At 30.8% G+C, this 6,940-nt stretch overlaps 1 pseudogene; it reads right to left on the reverse strand.

The window, feature by feature from the left end:
* Positions 1 to 1,536: 1,536 nt before the first annotated feature.
* On the reverse strand, positions 1,537 to 1,655 carry LOC118612674 (annotated as a pseudogene).
* Positions 1,656 to 6,940: the final 5,285 nt, after the last annotated feature.

Below are 6,940 nucleotides of genomic sequence, written 5' to 3' on the forward strand. Positions count from 1 at the left end.
TGGCCAGAAAAAAATAAAGGGAACTAGATAAAAAGATGTCTTTCGAACAAAATCAACAAATAGATTGTGAATCCTGATTTGAACCAATGAGCTTTAAATATGTGATAATGAAAGGAATTTTAATAATGCCTATATGAGTGATACTACTTTGAAATTTAGTGTTAATATTTTTAAATTTAGGTTATCTGTGTAATGTATATACACAAACAATATATTTGACTGTTTACATTTTTATATTACAGACAATCCTGATATTTACATTGCTTTACTTTGAGATTAATTCCATTAATAAAAGTAGGTGTACATTATAACTTCATTGACTATATAAGCCTTAGAACTATAATATGCATGTAAAAATGTATATCTTAAAAAGAATGTAGTATTCAGTTAGCTTTAATGGCTTGTTCCTGCTACTTTGTCTTTGTAAGGTGACTATCTTCCTAAAGGTCAATAAAAAAATAAGTAAAAACTTTGAAAAAATTTGAATTTCTGATTTTGTCATTTCCTATCATTATTATTAACTTACAGTCTTGTATGTGACAGTACATCTTAAATAATTATAAATAACTGGTCAAAATTGTTATAATTCCATAGATGGCATTTATCCTTGTGAGTACATTGGGCATACCAGATAATCTAGAATAATATCCTTATTTCAACATCCTTACCCGAATCACACAGCAGTGTCTTTTACTATATGAAGTAACATGACCACAGGTTCTGAGGATTAGGACATGGGCATCTTTAAGTGGGGGCCTACCGCAGTCTAGTACAGATTTGTATCTTTATAAAATGCATACACAAATTTGAGCTATTGAATATATATTTTCAGTTTTCATCAGTTTATCTCAACATAATAGGGGCTTTTTTCTCTGAAAAATGTCTATTTTAGTCTTTTTCTAATTTAATTTTTTATTACATGCCAAAAAATTGGAAAAGTGAGAATGAACAATGACAAGATTACCAGATGGCCTTTAAATAGGGTGTCACCATGTGGCAGGAGTTTATCTAGTTATTTGTGTACTGTTGTGTGAGACATGAGAAAGTTACTATTAAAACTTTATAGCTTAGTTCAAATTTTAAAATCCTGCAAATAACCCCCCTTGATAATAATCATGTCTAATATTTGGTGAATATTATTCCAAACACTTATCAGTGGAAATAATTTTAAAACATGGATTAATTTCTTAGTTGCTGGTTTAAAACAATAATTTTACTTGAATTTAACATAAAAAAATCTAAGATAAAGGAATTCATAAATTTCATATAATTTCATCTCTACTGCAAAGATATAACTATTGAAAATTGGTATGTGTGTGCAAGCTTGAGAGTGTATGTGTATGTATGCATACGCATGAGTGCACATGCTCATGTGCATATCTGGTGCAGTTGGAATTTTATATATATATATATATATACACACACACACACACATATATAATTTTTTTTTTTTTAGGCAAAGCAACTCTTTGTTGACATCGCTGATTGCAAGGACCTTGTCAGTTTATAATCCCTTATTTTATTTATTTATTTTTATGCCTACAGCACCTGGTCTTCCTAGGTGGTGTCTCATCCAAGTACTAACTAGGCCCGACCCTGCTTAGCTTCCGAGATTAAATGGGATGGGGCTTGTTCAGGGTAGCATGGCCGTAGACCCAATTGGAATTATAAAACACAATTATATATGCTCTTACTTCATTTTATCCATATCTCTTTTTATGGCTAGATTATAAATTTTATATGTTATATTCTGTTACTATAGATCCTCTCTGTCAGTCAGCCTTAGTTCTGTATTTAAAGAAATGTAATGATCATCATTAGTTTAACTTATGTTTCTAGGATATATAGCTTCATTTTGCATGTAGTTGTCTGCATTTCATTATCGAATAGTTTTATTTAGTAAGTCATGCATACTCTGTATTTCCTGACTTCTCATGTGTTTGAAAATGTTACTCTATTACTTTCATATCAGAGGATGTCTTAGACAACCATTTTACTTTTCACACACCTCTGTAGGCATTACTTCATGCATTTTGTTGTTTTCTGTTGCTGTGAACACATTTGGATCCAACCTTCATAACTATTTACTATTTTAAGTTTTGATGTTTGAAGAACATTCTTTAGCCATAGCTTTGAAGTTAATCATATTTTATAAACTTTTTACTATGGAATATTATATATTTTTTTATCCACATGTTTAATATTTTTCTTTATTTCAGGAAATATACCTGATTTATATTAGAATAATTTATTGCCTGCTGTTTCATTTTTTAGACCTCTTGTTTAAGAAGTCTAGCATATATGTATATTGGACTCCATTTCTCTGTCTTCTCTATTGATCATTTTCTACCAAATCATTTTTTTACAATAGGTTTTTTTTTTCCATTTTGTTTCCGGAGAATTTTCAAGTTTGACTAGAAGTCCCCTATTTTCAGTAATATTTATTAATATTTCATTTTTCTAAGGTATGCTCTTCTTTGAAAGTCTCTTGTTTTTATTTCCTTTATTTTGACTAAGACCAACTCCATTTTTATTTCAATTTGTTATGTCATCATCTCTTCTCTGAACCTTTATACCTCATTTTTTCACTTTTTTTTGATGTTAAGTGTTTGTAATATTCCTGAAATATTCAAGCATTTCATTGAGTATTTACTTTTATGATATTTTTTCATTTAACTTTTGCTTATGTTTCTCTATCTTTTTGTTTCTTCTTTCCTTCCTCCCTACCTTCTTCCCTTCCCCACCCTACTCTCTCTCTCTCATTCTCTCTTTCTCTTTTTGAAATTTTTTTGAGCCTAGGTGAGGTATGGATTCCTCTGTGATAATTATCTTTGAGTCGGTCAAGCTGCATAAGTGTTTGGGGGGTATTGCGGGTGTGTGTGTGAGTGAATGTGTGTGTGTATGTGTGTGTGTGCACGCGGTGAAATATGCTCTAATAGAGAGGAAGACATCTGTGGTGGTCTGCAAGCATTACAAGGATTTATTACCTCCAGCACCATATAGCCAAATTGTTTACTCTGGAAGCTCATGCCTTTTTATCATTCAACTGCACACTGGATGTTGAGAGACTTTTATTGTTCATTATTGAATTGTACTTATGTCCCTTCCCCCCCTTGAAAAGAACAGTAATGTTTATTAATTTTGTTTATTTTTTCTCAGTGAAATTGGAAATCAAAAAATGGTGCAAAATTACCTTTATTTGGCCCCCTTACCTGGAGTTTGAAACTGTTAATAACTTCTTCAAAATCTAGACTAGGCATATCCGAATTTCTTCCTTTAAAAAAAAGTTTCACATATTTGCTTCTTGTTATCTAAAATCTTGTAAAAGAATGAGCTAAAGAATGACTGTGTAAAACATAATTAAATGGAAGGAAGTAGTAGACTTTTGGAAATGTTATGATATTCAAAGCAGTAAGTTAGTAAAGCTCCCATTTTCTTATAAATTGTTATTTCAAAGGAACATTATTGTTGTAATTGCTACACTAACAAAGCATATAGCATTATAAACATTCTCATCTAGATTTAAATTTGGTTTAGAAATAGTCTATATATCTTTAAACAGTAAAAGAAAGTTGCATATTTAGATATAATCAGTTGAAATTGTTCTAGTAGTAATTATTTTCTACTTTGCAATGTTATTCACCCTAAAATTTCAAAATCAGCTAGTCTTCAAATATAATAAACTTTAATATATATCTTAGAACCATGTATCTTGGTAATATATATCATTTATGAAAACAAATTTGGTCTGACTGAAAATTAGGTAATCTTAAAAATATTTTGATTACATTATTACAGCTGTACTATATATTATAAAGAACCAAGAAATACAGCCTGGCTTAGTAAGCATATTTTTAGAAAACATAAAACTGTGAGATTTATAATTTTAATTAAAATGAATGGAAAGAGTATTACTTGCAAAGCTTTTCAGTCATACTTTTGCTACATGAGTTTTCCTTGGAATCTTAAAACTTTATCTTTAGTATTCACTTTGTATTGCTTTTCTACTAGAACCAAGGTATTTCGTGAACAAGTTTGATTTTTGGTTTATACAGCATGAATAATATAATATGGAAATTTTTAGACATTAGGTATCAGATTGATGGACTGGTAGGAATGTATCTTCTTTTGAAAATATCTCTATCATTTTTATTTTTGTGATTTGCAGTTTTCTAATCACAGTTAACTTAAAAAAATATCTGTTATAATGCACAATAGAGATTACTACTAGATCTAGAGATTTTGTAGCAGGAATACTAAATTTAGGAAAATCACTTCTTATTGACATCCAGTAGTGGTTATGATGGATGTTTTATCTTGCAATTTGCAAAACTATTGGAATAATCCAACATACAAAAACTGGGTCTCTATGTTGAATTCTGCATTTACATTAATTTCAAAACCAGAACTACTCCCTCAATTATTTTAAGATGACACAATCATTAGAAATATCAGTATCATCATTTTTACCCCAACATTTTATTAGAATGCATTGCAGATATTTTGGGGAGTTGATATATTCTCAGTTAATATTATTTACTTTTTGTTGTCTGAAGCTCCTCCTTCCCTTTCACCACTACCAAATACCGGTCACTAAACAAGTGAAGTTGCTTCAAGGTGATAATCAGCAGGAGGACAAATAAACCTAATGTTACAGTGGTGGAGTAAAGCTGGCTCACAGCATTTAATTAATTTTGGTAGCTTGTAATCAGCCATTGTATCAATATTTGCACCATGGAATCAGCAAATACTATAAGGACTTTTAAAGAAAAGCAAAAAGTTGAGTTAGCTGGTTATTAAACATTTGCCTCCATCTCTTAATCACCTCAAGGAAAAAAAGAAAGTTCCCCTGGGCAAACCTTGTGGCAAGCAATGGGCTGTTGGGTGTGTGGATGTTTATCAATGTGCCACCAACACTTAGAGTTAACTTCTTGGAGGAATCAACTAATTATAAAAAGGTCACCTAGGAGACAAGCCGTAGTTCATTCAGAAAGATTCTGTCTTGCTGATCAGTTGCCCTCTAGGATATGTAGCCTAGAACTTGAGCCCTAGAGATCAGTGAGACAGAGCTTGATGAAATTGGTGTAAATTCTGAACCTACCAATTCCTAGCTATGGTACTTTGAGAAGGTTACTTGCTGTCTTCAATTCTGTGTCCCTATTTGTAATAATGTAAACAAGAAAATTCCTTACTCAATGTATTTTTTTAAAGAAGGAATAATAAATTTCATATACCATGAGGGTTCTAAATTACCTACACTCTAAATATTAGTTTCTTTTATTAGGCTATTTTAAGCTAGTTGAGTTTAATACAATGTCTTTTATTTCTTTTTTTTTCTCTAGTGCTTGTTACCAGGTTTTCTCATTTCTTGTAATCTCAGATCCACAAAGTTAACCTTTATATCTGCATTGATCATTTCTACTTTTCTGAGTTTTTATGTCAAATTGTCAAATAGGCCACATCCTGACAGAGTTGAAACCCTAGAGAACATTAATAGGACCAAAAGATTTCTATAATTTGTATGTGCACAGTGAATTTTATTAAAAAATGAATAAATAATAATAATTATTCCTTTGGGCTTATCTTATTCCCCTTCCTTTATATTTATTTTGATATATTTGAATTTTATTCTTTTTCATGTGTATAAATATGAGCACGTATAAGGTAGGAGCACATATCATTTGAAAAAAACTTTTTATTTAGTTTACTTGAAACTGTCAAATATGATTAAATATGATTAAAGGATGTGAGGTTTTATGCTCATCAAAACAATGCATAGACTAAAGCAAATTGACAAATAGCATAAAGCTAAAGATGGTTGCATCAAATAAGCTTTAAAAATGTAATTCATTGTTAAAAACGTTTCCTGTCCTTTTGATTGCAAGTTTTCAACTTATAGGTCTTAAATTTCATAACGCCTTTTTATATTTTCATGTATTATCAATCTACACTTTATGTCTATAGTCTGAATATATTCTGCCTTTCCTTAGGTTTTATTCTGTTATTATATTTGACCTATCAAACACTATCTGAATTTTAATCTTTTTTCATAAAAGACATAGGCTTTTTGATTGAGGTGATTGAGATTTTGAGGAGGGCTGTGGGTGGGAAATGAGAAGTATTTTGACACAAAGGCCCATGAGCACCTGTAGTCCTTCTTTTGCCAGGACAGACTTTATCAGGAAAATCTAGAACTTCAATTTTCCCATCCTGAGGTAAAATCTATGTAAAGGAAAAATGTTTTACATTGCTCGGTGTTGTGCAAACTTTCAGCATGAAATATTTCTCGTACCAACTCACACACAAAAAAAGAGGACAAAGTTAAACTTCTATTAATCTCCAAAGTCTAATTCAAACTTATACTTTCCTGGACCTCCCAAACACAAGTAAATAAAGCAAATGCACCCTAAAGTCATCATAACTGAAACTTTGGCAAAAACAGATAAGCACAGTAAAGAGATAGTTCTTTCAAAGCCAGCATCTATACCTAAGAGCTGCATCTCTGCTGAGCAGGATGAAATGTAGTATGCGATGCTTGTGTTGTATTTTCTTGTTATTGGAATTGGCATAGAGAGAGTAGGCAGAGTAATTTATCTAATGAAGTTAAAGTAATGAATCAGGTTCCAGAGGCCAATAAATGACCACTGAAAATGAGCAAAGGTTTGGAGAGTGATGTGAATTCTTTCAGGTCATGGGCTTCATTTTAGCAGATCAAAAAGCAATACTTGATAGAAAAAATAATATTCATACTTAATAGAAATGGCGAGGAGCATTTTTATGATTTATGAAAAACATAAGTCAGTTTCATAAGTAGACTATTATATGAGGAATCCAAAAAAATCCTATCACAAAGCTTATATATTACATAATGCATACAAAGTATTGTAATAATTGAAACTTTCCATAGTAATAAGTTTCTCGATCAGAATAGATAAATGAG

This window comes from Rousettus aegyptiacus, unplaced genomic scaffold (genome assembly GCF_014176215.1).
Source record: "Rousettus aegyptiacus isolate mRouAeg1 unplaced genomic scaffold, mRouAeg1.p scaffold_m13_p_16, whole genome shotgun sequence".
Taxonomy (NCBI): Eukaryota; Metazoa; Chordata; class Mammalia; order Chiroptera; family Pteropodidae; genus Rousettus; species Rousettus aegyptiacus.